Here is a 15,110-nt window from a genome sequence, read left to right on the forward strand (position 1 = left end):
TGAGGAATATCGGACAGACTTTATGAAAAACGACTTTTAACGCCTTGATCTCTTTATACCCTTTAAGTTGGATTTGGAATAGAGTAGACTTCAAGAACTTAATAGGATTGGACTCGTCTTGTAAACTTCCTGGAAAAGTCAATGTCTACAATAATAATAATAAATATATATATATATATATATATATATATATATATATAAAATACAAAGGTCTATAAATTAGGGCCTCCTTAAAGCAATGACATATTCACAGTACACAATGAAGAGTTTCATTTCTAGCATGGTTTTGTTAAAGATTGGCTTCATATTCACTATTCTTCTCATGTCTCCCAATGGTTAAATTCCTTCTTGCTTATCTCTATATTATAGTTCTCTATTCTATCATTATATATATTCACTACAAAAAGAAAAAAAATTGAAAAGTAATTATGAATTTCGTTGTTAAATTGCTCGTAACTAACAAAATTAAATAGTTTGATAATATATCACTAATCAATTATTGAGGTGACTGTCATGTGACCAGGAGGAGGTCACGAGTTCAACTCGTGAAAACAACCTCTTACAGAAATATAAGTAAGATTGCGTAAAATAAACCTTTGCGGTTCGTCCCTTCATTGAAACTCGTACATAGCTGAAGCTTTAGTCCATCGAGTTGACTCTTTTTCTTTTATCACTAGTCCATCATTAATTAGGATTTAGCTAGAGAATAGTGATTTTCATATCAAGACTCTTGACAAATAGGTGTTGCTAAACTAATTATTGTTTGAATGTGTGCATTTTAATTATCGTATTCCAATAATAATCTAATTTACAAATTTATATAATTGAATTTCAGTCAGCGCGAGATGGAATATAGATCCTGAAATTTCACAATTCGGAAGAAGATTATTACCACAAGTTGGAAATGATCCGCAAATCAGTCCTAGGGTTATGAGTTCGAGTGCCAATGAAGCAAAACGACTGAAAATTCCAGGAAAGGGTTAAAAAAAGTCATTTGGTTGATCTTTGAACAATAATATTTGCACTAGACAACAAATGAGTATTTTCCTTGTATGTATTTTATTTTATTTGTCTCTAGTACTTTGTTTTATAAGAATAATAATAAAGAAATTCAAATGAATGGCATTTTATCCAAAAGTTGGTTGGGATAGAATTTTTTATTGCGTTTCTTTTTTCGAAAGAAAAGGAATGACAAGTGTGACTAAATATGCTTTAATTCTAAATAAGTTGGACTCGATCATATGAATCATCGTTGTCTATGTTATTTCAATTAAGCAAAATATATGACTATTTTTAAGGACCGGATCACAAAGCTTCATTATACGTTACCTTACCTCACATATATAAGAAAGGGGAATTTAAATAAATATACATCTCAACATAACACTTTCCATCTATGTAATTATATACTTTTAGTTTATACCAGCATAGTCAACCTTTGTTATGTTTGTATACACTTCTAAACTATTATACAGTATTTATACACCTATATGAGCAATATATTTACCTTATTTAAAAGTGTAATAGTCGCGTATAAAAATTATATGTACCTTGTATAAAAGTGTATAACACGTCTTAGCTCCAAATTTCTCATAAAAATCATATTTGAAACTTAAATTGACTTCTTCAAGCTTGTTAACAATGATATTGTTGAGATAAAAAAAAGACTGAACACACAGAGATTGATTTTCATTTTATCAAGGGAAAACTACAATAAAGTCTAATTGATATCATATACATATCTACTCAACAGCAACCAACAAACATCCTCACAAAATGGTTAACTAGAGTTCAACATGAGTTTCTACAAGCCAAGCTAGGACCTAGGAGTTTTGAATATACTCACCTCTCCTAACTTGAAGGGAGCCTCAGAGAAACTGGTAAAATTGCTGTCATGCAGTGGTGGACCCAGGATTTAAGGATCATGGTTGTTTACTACTGTTCAAATCCGAGGCACCCTGCCAGTGGAGAACCTTACGATTGACCTAAATGCCAATGCACCCAAGCAACTTTCTGTTTTAGTGGGTGCTTTTATATAATTTATAACTATTTTTTGTATATTTCGTATGTAATTATACCGATTCCGAGTCGAGCTAAATTGGTGCCGGAGCACCCCAATAATAAACGTAGGTCAGCCCCTGCTGTCATGTGACCAGGAGGTCATGGGTTCAAGTCTTAGAGACAGTCTCTGGCGGAAATCCAAGGAAAGGTAGCGTACAATACGCCCTTGTGGCGGAACCCTTCCCCCGATCTTGCCATAGCGAGAGTTTTAGTGCATCGGGTTGCCCTTTTTTTAACTTGAGAGGGAGTGTTGTAGATAAAAGATCAAGGGTAGTCTAGTCTTTTTATCTCTTCAGAATCTACTAACTAATTACTATATGATCTTTTCTGAAAATTTTTGCATTGATAGTTACTGTTAATAAAACCTTCATTCTCCTTGTCATACTTGAGTCGAGTGTTTTCCAGAAACGGTCTATCTTCACAAGACAGAGATTGTATATTTAAGCAATCTCTTAACTTAACTTAGTCATATGTTGGGAAAAAACAACTTGCAAATGCGAAATTCAAGAATCAACTCATGGATCCAGTTGTTCTAATCAATTCCTAAATGTAAAATTAAAATTTGAAACAATTTGATGAGAAACTCAGCTCTGGTTGATTGGAGAATAAACTTGAAAATTGAATTTTTGAGTTATGATTTTCAGAATTTAAAGTTGTGTTTGAATATGCATTTTACTTGGATATACTAGCATTGAGTTGAGTAGATATACTAGCCATGTTTGCTTAGTTATATAGTTTTTCCTTATTATTTTTTCATTTATTCATTTCCTTAATGATGTGCTCGGACCTCTCTAGGTGGGGTCATCGAGTTCACGTGAATCCGTGCTTAGGTCCCTAGATCATATATAGCATTATAATATTTTTCTAAAAATATTTAAATATAAATATATAAACCCACGCTCGAAGTATTTTCATAATAGTACACTCATCGATCTTCTCAGAATTCTGAATACGCGTCTGCGTGCCTCTATCCTCAAGTCAATCAAGAACGCATAGGCATCCTCACCCACAGAACCACTAAACTTGGGTGGACCCAAGCGAGTAAATCCTTCAAATCTCTTCTGATCCTCATAGGACATAAATGTACCCGAAGCAACAGAAGGAATGGTCAATCTGGCAGGTTATTATCCTACCTGAGAGGGCAACATAGACAAAGGTTGAACTCCTTAACTCAGAATATCATACTCGGATACTGGCACAAAAGAAAGAATAATAGTCGAAGTCACCTCAGAACATAAATATATGAACCTACGCTTGAAATATTTTTATAATAATGCTCATCATCTCGAAATCCTGAATATGCCTATGCGTGCCCCTATCCCATAAGTAGTTTGCTAAGTTCTTATTTGGGTCCTCCCCCAACCACTTCTCAATCATAACATAAAGTCAACATTTTTAAATAGGCCACCAATCAACAACATTTTACTTCTTAATAGAAATATCTTATAACCATATGAATTATTTTTTAATTTTTTTTATACAGAAAGTGGATTTAAATTAGGGATTTGACTTTGAAAAATGGAAAGCCAGCTAAGTCGAAAACTTTGAAATCATCTTTAGGTTGCATAGTCAAATTAGTGAGATGCTAAGTGGATTACAATATACTACATGACAACCTATCAATATTGTCACCTTCTAATAATTTAATGCAATTTTCATTAAATTATTGCAAGTAGAACATACAATCTGGGTCTGGCCATCATTCTCTCTTGATTATCTTTGTAATTTAAGAATCGTTAGTAGAATATTTCTCGAATATAGAAAGATTTATATTTGAGCATGAAGAACATCGGGCAGACTTTAAGAAAGGCGGGTTTTAACGCCTTGACCTCTTTATGAATATTCCAAGAGTTTATGAAAAATATGTTATACCCTTTATGTAGCCGTAAGTTGGATTTAGAATATTATAACCTCCAAAAACTTAATAGGACTGAACTCTTCTTGTAAAATCCCAAAAAATTTCAATGTATACAATAATAAAATAAAAAGCTATATTACCAAGGTCTATAAATTAGGGCCTCCTAAAAGCAATGACATGTTCACATACTACACTATGAAGGGTTTCATTTCTATCTATTTTGGCTTCATATTCACTATTTTTCTCATGGCACCCAATGGTTAGATTCCTTCTTGCTTATATCTACATTATAATTCTGTATTTTTATCATCATATATATTCACTACAAAACGGGAAAAAAAGAAAATAACTATGGATTTGGTCTTTAATTTATCGTTAAATTGCTCGTAAGTCGTAACTAACAAAATTAAATGGTTTGATGATATATCACTAAATCAATTATAAAGGCGATTGTCATGTGACTAGAAGATCACGAGTTCAAGCCGTGAAAACAACCTCTTACAGAAATGTTGCGTAAAATAAATTCTTGTGATTCGGCCCCGTACATAGCTAAAGCTTTAGTGCATCGAGCTGACCCTTTTTTCTTTTATCACTAATCCATCATTAATTAGGATTAGCAGCAGACTCTTGACATACAGGTGTTGCTAAACTAGTTATTGTTTGAATGTTTGCATTTTATCTTATACCAACCATAATGACATAATCTAATTTTGAAAAATTTATATAATTGAATTTTAGTCAGCGCGGGATGGGATATAGATCCTGAAATCTCAAGATTCGGAAGGAGATTATTACCGCAAATTATAAATGTTCCGAAATTCAATCCTAGAGTTACGAGTTCGAGTGTCAAAGGAGCAAAAAGAATGGGTGTTAAGGGAGGGTTGAAAAAATAATTTGTCGATCTTGATCAAACAACAATTTAGTATTTTCCTTATATGTATTTTAAATTTATATTTTATGTGTCTTACTTTCTTTGACTTCATTTGGGAGTATCTCTTGAAGAATCTGATTATTTTTCCGAGCAAGATCACCTTATGTTAATTTGTAAGGATAATAATGAAAAATTCAAATGATTATATGTTATAATTTTATATTTTAATCATTATATATATTCACTAAAAACGAAAAAAATTGAAAATAACTATCAATTCCGTCGTTAATTTGTTGCTAAATTACTCGTAACTATAAATATTTTGATAGTATATATCACTAATTAGGGCAGAATCAGCTTAAAGACATGGGTTCATCCAACCGTTTTTGTTAGAAAATTATATTATTTATACATGATTAAAATTATTTTTTATGTATATATAGTAATAGCAGATGTTGAACCTCCTTCGACTAATTCGTGTGTTTACTTATTCTAATTTTGAATCCCCTTGGTGAAAATTCGGACTCTGCCCGTCTAATTTCTACATATTATGGTAGTAGTGATTTCGAATCTACGTTCTAGCATATAGGTGTTGCTACATTTATTGTTTGAATTTATGCATTTTAATTATCTTATACCAACCATAATCCAATTTTGACGAACTTATATAATTGAATTTCAGTCAGCGCGAGATGGAATATAGATCCTAAAATCTTAGAATTCGGAAGGAGATTACTACCACAAGTTATAAATGATCAGCCGTCACTCCATCCTAAGGTTATGAGTTTGAGTGCCAGTGAAACAAAAGGGCCGAGAATTCCAGGGAGGGGTTAAAAAAGTCATTTGGTTGATCTTGATCAAACAACAATATGTGCACTAGATAACAAATGAGTATTTATCTTGTATGTGTTTTATTTTATTTGTCTTTAGTGTTTCGTTTAGTAAGAACTAAGAATTGTAATGAACAAATTCAAATGAATAAATCTTTTAGTGTGTTTCTATTATTGAATGAAAAGGAATAACAAGTATTGACTAAACATGCTTTAATTTCAAATAAGTTGGGCTCGATCATATGAATCATCGTTGTTCATGTCATTTCAGTTAAGCAAAATATGTTGACTATCTTTAAGGTACATTTTCTTGATCTAATGCATCTTCATGGTAATAAAAGGCCAACTTGTCATCCGGTTAACTGGGACGGAGCCACCTTTCATCTAGAAGATTCATTCAAGTCTCATTCGATGAAAAATTATGATTTTTACGTGCTTAAAAATATTATTTATGCATCATAGTAGATGTTGAAACCCTTTTTGTTAGTTCGTATGTTTACTTCTGAACCCCTTCAATGAAAATCCTGACTCCACCACTGCTGGTCGATGCTATCTTGAGGTGATCTTCGGCACCAACTTCTTGCAACATTTTTACTTCTTCTCTCATCGATGTAATCAAACAAAGGACGCATCTTCAAACTTTATCCAAGAGTGATGTGTACGCAACCTAGCCCCTACCTTGTGAAGATAGTGAATACGATGTCTTGAGGTAATTTTTTGCACCAACTTCTTGCAACATTTTTACGACTTTTTGAGCTGAAGGTTTTTCAGAAACAGTCTTTTTACCTTCACAAGATAGAAATTGTATGTTTAAGCAATTGTATATTTAAGCAATATCTTAACCTAACTTAGATATGTTGGAAAAAACAACTTGCAAATGTGAATTTGAAGAATCAACTCATGGATCTGGCTGTTCTAATCAATTCCTAAATGTAAAACTAAAATTTGAAGCAATTTGATGAGAAACTTAGCTCATGATTAGAGATTTTGAAGTTAAAATTTGGAAAGTTGAGTTTTTTTATGATTTTCAAAATTTAAAGTTGTGTTTGAATATGCATTTTATTTGGATATACTAGTGTTGGATTCGGTAAATATACTAGCTATGTTTGCTTAGTTATGTAGTTTTTCCTTATTAATTGTCCATTTATTCATTTCCTTAACGACGTGGTCGGTGCGTATCTAGGTGGGGTCACCAGGTTCATGTGAACCCATGCTCTCCTCCCTAGATCATATATAGCATTATTACATCTTTCTAAAAATATTTAAATATAAATCTATAAACTCACGCTCGAAGTATTTTCATAATAATAGACCCATCTTCTCGAAATCCTGAATACACCTCTGCGTGCCTCTATCCTCAAGTCAATCAAGAACGCATAGGCATCCTCACCCACAGATGCACTAAACTTGGATGGACCCAAGCGAGTAAATCCTTCAAGCCTCTTCTGATCCTCATAAGACATAACTGTATCCGAAGCAACAGGAGAAATAGTAAATCTGGCAGATTGTGATCCTACTTGAGTCCTGAGAGGGCAACATAGATGAAGGTTGAACTCCTGAATTCAAAAAATCATACTCGGATATTGGCGCAGAAGAAGAAACAATAGTCCGAATCGCCTCAGAACATAAATATATGAACCCACACTTGAAATATTTTCATTATATTACACTCATCATTTCGAAATCCTGGATACGCGTCCGTGTGCCCTATCCCATACGTAACGTGCTAATTTTTTATTTGGGTCCTTCCCCAACCACTTCTCATTCATAACATCAAAGTCAACATTTTTTAAATGGGCACCAAGAATTAGCACCATTTTACATTACTTTTTACTTCTTGATCGAAATATATTATAACTATATGAATTATTTTTGGATTTTTTTAATACATAAAGTGTCTTTTAAATTATGGATTTGACTTTGAAAAATGGTAGGCCAGCTAAAGTCTAAAACTTTGAATAGCATCTTTGGGTTGCATAGTCAATTTACATGACAATTGAACCAATTGAGAAGTGGATTACAATATATACTACATGACAATTTAGCAATACTGTCACCTACTAATAAAACTAATGAAACAACAACAACAAACCCAGTGTATTCCCACATAGTGAGGTCTGGAGAGGGTAAGATATACGCAGTCCATACCTCTAAAATTAATGCAATTTTCATTAAATTATTGCAAGTAAAACATACAATTCGGCTCTTCATTCTTCTCTCTTGATTATCTTTGTAATTTCAGGATCGTTAATAACATATTTGTCGAATATAGAAAGATTTATATTGGAGCGTGAGGAATATCAGACAGACTTTACGAAAAACGACTTTTAACGTCTTGATCTCTTTATACCCTTTATGTAGTCGTAAGTTGGATTTGGAATAGAGTAGACTTCAAGAACTTAATAGGATTGGACTGGTCTTGTAAACTTCCTGGAAAAGTCAATGTCTACAACAACAACGATGACGACGACGACGGCGACGACGACGACGACAACAATAATAATAATAATAACAAAAACTATAATACAAAGGTCTATAAATTAGGGCCTCCTTAAAGCAATGACATATTGACATTACACTATGAAGGGTTTCATTTCTAGCATGGTGTTGTTAAAGATTGGCTTCATATTCACTGTTCTTCTCATGGCACCCAATGGTTAGATTCCTTCTTGCTTATCTCTATATTATAGTTCTCTATTCTATCATTATATATTCACTCTTTTTCTTTTATCACTAGTCCATCATTAATTAGGATTTAGCTAAAGAATAGTGATTTTCATATCTAGACTCTTGACATATAGGTGTTGCTAAACTAATTATTGTTTGAACGTGTGCATTTTAATTATCGTATACCAATAATAATCTAATTGATAAATTTATATAATTGAATTTCAGTCAGCGCGAGATGTAATATAAATCCTGAAATTTCACGATTCGAAAGGAGATTATTACCACAACTTGAAAATGAACCGAATATCAGTCCTAAGATTATGAGTTCGAATGTCAACGAAGCAAGACAACCCAAAATTCCAGGGAGGGGTTAAAAAAAGTCATTTGGTTGATCTTGATCAAATGACAATATATGCACTAGACAACAAATGAGTATTTCTCTTGTATGTGTTTTATTTTTTTTTGTTTTGTCTTTTGTGCTTTGTTTTTGTAAGAACAATAATGAAGAAATTCAAATGAATGGCATTCTATCCAAAAGTTGGTTCAGATAGAATTTATATTGTGTTTCTTTTTTCGAAAGAAAAGGAATAACAAGTGTGACTAAATATGTTTTAATTCTAAATAAGTTGGGCTCAATCATATGAATCATCGTTGTCCATATTATTTCAACTAAGCAAAATATATTGACTATCTTTAAGGTACATTTTGAAGGTGATTTCCGGCACCAACTTCTTGCCACAATTTTACGACTTCTCTCATCGATGTAATCAAACAAAGGACGCATCTTCAACTTCTTGTTTGTTTTGTAAATATTTAGATTAAAATTGTATTATGGCAAACTTGAAATTCTTTACTTTATTTTTAGAATAAATCAAATTAAGCATAGATGGAGCCATCAACTATCATGCTACATATAGGGGGGGATAGGCAAGTGTTTACTAAAGATCCCTCTATACACGGAGTTCAGGAAGAACCAAATCACAAAACTTTATTACAAGCAATCTTACCTCATATATATAGAAAAGGGAAATTTTAATAAATATACAGTTTAACATAACACTTTCCATCTATGTAATTGTTAGAACTAGTCAAATATACGTGCTTTGAACGTGTGTCTCGCGTTAATTAATAATAAATTTTTATAAAAAAATAAATTATTGTGTGTATGTTAGAGTACTAAGTAAACAACTTTTTTTAAAAATAACATAAAACTTTTAAAATAAAAACTATGCTTAAAGAAAAATATGATAACTCATCACCATATTTTTTCTCAAAAATCACTTTAACCTATTTTTGTTTCCTGTCATATTGTCGCAAAAAGGGATGATTCTCAATTTATAAAATTCAAATTCAAAAATTTTTACTTCTATGAAAGTCACCAAACTATGAAAAAATTTATTTTTCTTTACTATTTAAGACTTTTTCTATGTTATTTTTCTTTTATTTGTGTGTTCTACTATAATTAATTTTACAATACACGTTATGGAATTAGTAATACCCCTTTTCCGTGCACAAATAAATTATTAAAATAATAATTTTAGTTTTTTGAGCTAAAGTAATTATTTTCCTACTATCATATATTTTAGGATTTTTAAATATTAATGATAGAGAAAATTATAAAGTCAGAGTCTAACAATACAAAATTTATAGAAAATATACATGAAAATATATTTGGATCTAAACCTTTGAGAAGCTACATATTCCTGCAACACAAATAGAAAAAAAAAAGACTTTTATTATCTATAGAAAAATTAAGAAAGATGAAGAATAATACACATATTTATTCTTTAATTTTTATTTACATCATCAAGAAACAAAAAAAATCTTAAATGACAATGAAAAAGAGAAATTTATTCATCGTATATTTTAGAATTCTTTAATTATAAATCATAAAAAATCATCAAGTGATAGCCTAACAGTGCAAAATTTATAGAAAATATAACTAAAATACCTGATTATAAACTGTTGAAATGCATATTCCTACAACACAAAATAGAAAAAAAAAATAGAGAAAGATGAAGTATAATACAAATATTTATTATTTAATTTTTCGTTATATCATCAAGAAACAAAAAAATCTTGAACGATGATAACAAAGAAAAATTATAAAAAAAAGTTAAATCTACATATGACTGATATAAAGAAAACTATAATATTGGGAGAATAATATCTCTAGGTTGATGTGAAAGAAATAATAATCAATTTATAGAAGTTCAAATTCTTTTCTTCTAAGAAAAGGATTCTTTAAATAAGGAAATTTTTTTTTGTCTTTTGAAAAAAGTAACAATCAATTATGTTATTAAATAGTTTAAGGTACTATATTATGTTTTTAACTAAACAAAATATTTAGGGTAGCTTTTTTTTTTTGCCTTTTGGGATCATAACATGAAAATGGGGGGAGGGATTGCCATATATTATATTATATTTTAATATATTTTAGGAATCCTTAGTTTTATATATTTTAGGAATTAATATTATAAATATAATTATATAATAAATTAATGATGTGTAAAGACGATTTTATTTATTGCGGAGACTTTTAATGAAGGGCAAAAAGTTCAAATCACTTTTCTAAGGGTTTTCACACTTTTAATATATTATATAGATATATAGATATAGAGATATGTAGATATGCACAACGGAAACAACAATTCTACAGGATCAACAACTAATATAATATCTAGATAACATAATCAAAATGAAAATAAAAAAACTTACCTCTTGAAGCTTTCACAAAAATCGTTCAATGCTTTGGCCTCCAGTTCTACAGTCTTCTACTATATCGTGATTAACCTCTTTAACCAACATTTGTGTGAGCAAGTAATTATTGGATTGAAGAAAAAATTTTGAGTTCTGCAAAACGCGTGTATATTCTTTCCCAATCACATGCCTCTATTTATTCTTAATTTCAGTTGAAGAAGGAAAATCAAGAGGAAAAACCTTTTGACCCTTTATTGTAGCCTTAGTACCAAAACGTTTTTACTTTAATATCATCTTAAAATCACAAAACGTTTTTCACCTTAGATACTGTCATAATTCCAAGCATTAATTTTTAATACACTCTTTTTGTTCCTTATTTACAGAAGACTAATAAATGAAATGGTATTACTTTTTCTTTCTTTTCCAAATTTGATTAGCTAATCAGGTATAGTAGGGACTACAGATTTATTAACTAAGGCTTCCAATTATGATATTAATTCAATGATGAGAGAACTATCACATCCTAATAAATTACAGATTATTCCACTAAAAATTTGTAATTGCACTCCTCGATTTAATTTTGAAATCTACCATTACATCTTATTTAACTCCCCATGCTAGAATTACCAAAACCAATCAATTAAATTAAATTCTCTGAAAAATTTATCTCATTGGTTAATTTAATCCTTTATTTATAATGCTTAACTTATTTCACTTGACGGGTATAAAATCCACCTGCAGAATTTTCACGTGAAAACTTATAAGTAACAATAAAGGGGAGTCTTCTATCTCAAGTCTGAGACATAGTTCTATCAACTAAATAATAGTTCACTAAGTAATTTGTCATCATTCAACCTATTAGGAATATATTGACTCATAAAAGAGTCCAACCTTTTAATAGATTTAAATGGCAAATCAACCACATAGATCATAATAATTATAACAAGATTAAGAGTATAAGTACATGTAATGGACTAGAGAAATCGTTTATTAATATTCAGAACATAAACAACTATCTCTAATTGGTTCGTTCAATAGATACGAAAGGTACTAGCACAAAAAGTTGGAATATTACTATTCCCATGATTAAAATCAAATTATATTTGATCTTGTGCTACAATCATCAAGGTGTTTGTCTTACCTCATCTTTGATTGTGAACATTAATTTATTACTTATAAGAATCGATAATTTTAATCTTCCGTGCATGAGTTAAAATACTCAATACGCAAAATTGTCTACTATATAAGTAAAGGACACACATATTAACACAACGATCTATTCAAACAAAAATTTTATTAATATAAGAAGTGTCTTTACATGGGATGAAAATATAATACTATAACACAAACTACATAGTTGATAGTATATCCCAACAATCTCCCACTTAGACTCATAACCATGAATCTGGCATGATAAATCTGGCAGGCTGTGATCCTACTTGAGAGGAAAACATAGACGAAGGCTGAACTCCTTAACTCGGAATATCATATTCGAATACTAGCAAAGGAACAATAGTCGAAATAGCAACGAAATATAAATATATAAATTCGCGCTTGAAATATTTTCATAATAGTGCTCATCATCTCGAAATTCTGTGTGTCCTATCCCATATGTAATTTGCTAATTTTTTATTTGGGTCCGCCCAACTACTTCTCATTCATAACATAAAGTCAACATTTTAAAATTAGCACCAAGAATCGACACCATTCTACATTACTTTACTTTTTGATAGAAATATCTTATAACCATATGAATTATATATTTTTTATTTTTTTTTATACAGAAAGTGGCTTTAAATTATGGATTGGACTTTGAAAAATGGGAGGCCAGCTAAGTCTAAAACTTTGAATATAGCATTTTTAGGTTGCATAGTCAATATAGGAAAATGTTATATGACAATTGAACCAATTGAGAAGTAGATTACAATGTAATGCACTATATGACAACCTAGCAATACTGTCACCTTCTAATAATTTAATGCAACTATCTCATTAAATTATTGCAAGTAGAACATACAATCTAATTTGTTCTTGATTCTTCTCAATCTAATTTGTTATTGATTCTTCTTTCTTGATTATTTCTATAATTCAAAGATTGTTAGTAGAGTATTTCTTAAATATAAGAAGATTTATTTGAGAGAGTGGAACTTCGGATAGATTTTAAGAAAGACGACTTTTAATGCCTTCAATTCTTTGTGAATATCCCAAGAGTTTGTGAGAAATATGTTATCCCTTTTATGTAGCCGTAAGTTGGGTTTAGAATAGAGCAGCGTCCAAGAACTTAATAGAATTGGACTCGCCTTGTAAAATCCCAGAAAAAGTACATGTCTACAATAATAAATAAAAACCATAATTGAAAGGTCTATAAATTAGGGCCTCTAAAAGGAATGACATGTTCACATACTACACAATGAAGGGTTTCTTTTCTAGCATGGTGTTGTTAAAGATTGGCTTCATACTCACTATTGTTCTCATGGCACCCAATGGTTTAGATTCCTTCTTGCTTATCTCTGTATTATAATTCTCTATTTTTATCATTATATGTATTCACTTCAAAGAATAAAGCATTTAGTAGCGCTCCTGAACTAGGATTAAAGTTGCTACGACACAAATAACTTCAGGGGACCTATTATGCCCCCCACCCCTTACCCCACCCCCCACCCCAATCTAAATTTAACATATTTTTGTGAACTTTTTTTGCTAATGTGACACCTTTTGTCAACCTTTTTAGCTGACGTGACACTTTTAATGTGGATCCCATTTTATGTAATAAAGGTGTCGCATTAGCACAAAAGGGTGACAAGAATATGCGTAAATTGAGTTTGGGGGAGGGGGGTAGCAGGACCCCTGTGGAGTGTGTCGTAACAACTTTGACCATAATTCGGAGGGATTGGATGCTTATCTCCACTACAAAAGAAAAAAATTGAAAATAACTATGAATTTTGTCGTTAATACATCATTAAATTTCTTGTAACTGACAAAGTTAAATGGTTTGATAATATATCACTAATCAATTATTAAGGTGATTGTCATGTCATCAGAAGGTCACGAGTTCAAGTCGTGAAAACAATCTCTAGCAGAAATATTGCGTAAAATAAATCCTTGCGATTCGGCCCTATATATAGCTGAAGTTTTAGTGCATCGAGCGTACCCTTTTTCTTTTATCACTAATCCATCATTAATTAGGATTTAGCTACAGAATAGTGATTTTCATATCTAGGCTCTTGACATGTAGGTGTTGCTAAACTAATTATTGTTTGAATCTATGTATTTAATCTTATACCAATCATAATCTAATTTTGACAAATTTATATTATTGAATTTCAGTCAGCGCGGAATGAAATATAGATCCTAAAATCTCAAGATTCGGAAGGAGATTATTACCACAAGTTATAAATGATGCATCAGCATTCAATACTAAGGTTATGAGTTCGAGTGCCAGTGTCGCGGAAGCAAAACGGCCGAAAATTCCAGGGAGGGGTTAAAAAAAGTCATTTGGTTTATCTTGATCAAACAACAAATGAATATTTACCTAGTATGTGTTTTATTTTATTTGTCTTTAGTACTTTGTTTTGTAAGAATAATAATGAACAAATTGGTCAAATGAATAAAATTTTTACTGTGTTTCTTTTTTTGAATGAAAAGGAATAACAAATGTGACTAAATATGCTTTAATCTCAAATAAATTGGACTCGATTATATGAATCATGTTGTTCATGTCATTCCATTTAAGCAAAAAATGTTGACTATCTTACTGCTTGATCTAATGCATCTTCATGGTAATAAAGGTCCAACTTGCCATCCGTCGATAGGGGCTGAGCCACCTTTCATCCGGGAGGTTCATTCGAACCCCCTTCCACGAAAAATTCTACTATTTTTACGTGGTTGATGCGTAGATAGTAGATGTTGAACCTGCCTTTGGCTAGTTCATATGTTTACTTCTGAACCCCTTAATATAAATCCTGGCTCTACCATTGCCGGCTGACATTGTCTTAAGGTGATTTCCGGTACCAACTTCTTGCAATATTTTTACGACTTCTCTCATCGATGTAATCAAACAGTGGCGGAGCCAGAGTTTGGGTTAAGAGTGTTCAAAAAAATGAAAAAAACAATGCTGCTC

General features: G+C 31.1%; 2 long non-coding RNA genes across 3 annotated transcripts; both read left to right on the forward strand.

Moving 5' to 3' along the window:
- Positions 1–245: 245 nt before the first annotated feature.
- On the forward strand, positions 246–1,120 carry LOC124897612. Its single transcript, XR_007054375.1, has 2 exons — positions 246–335; positions 836–1,120. It is a non-coding gene; the product is annotated as an uncharacterized LOC124897612 (long non-coding RNA).
- A 2,878-nt stretch (positions 1,121–3,998) lies between these two features.
- Positions 3,999–14,628, forward strand: LOC107868356. Of its 2 annotated transcripts, none has more exons than XR_007054377.1 (3): positions 3,999–4,178; positions 5,473–8,276; positions 8,516–8,897. It is a non-coding gene; the product is annotated as an uncharacterized LOC107868356 (long non-coding RNA). The 2 variants fall into 2 exon arrangements; XR_007054376.1 differs by lacking the exon at positions 8,516–8,897 and adding an exon at positions 14,318–14,628 and having other exon boundaries at positions 4,000–4,178.
- The last annotated feature ends 482 nt before the right edge of the window (positions 14,629–15,110 follow it).

This window comes from Capsicum annuum, chromosome 4, assembly GCF_002878395.1.
Source record: "Capsicum annuum cultivar UCD-10X-F1 chromosome 4, UCD10Xv1.1, whole genome shotgun sequence".
NCBI classification, from domain to species: domain Eukaryota; kingdom Viridiplantae; phylum Streptophyta; class Magnoliopsida; order Solanales; family Solanaceae; genus Capsicum; species Capsicum annuum.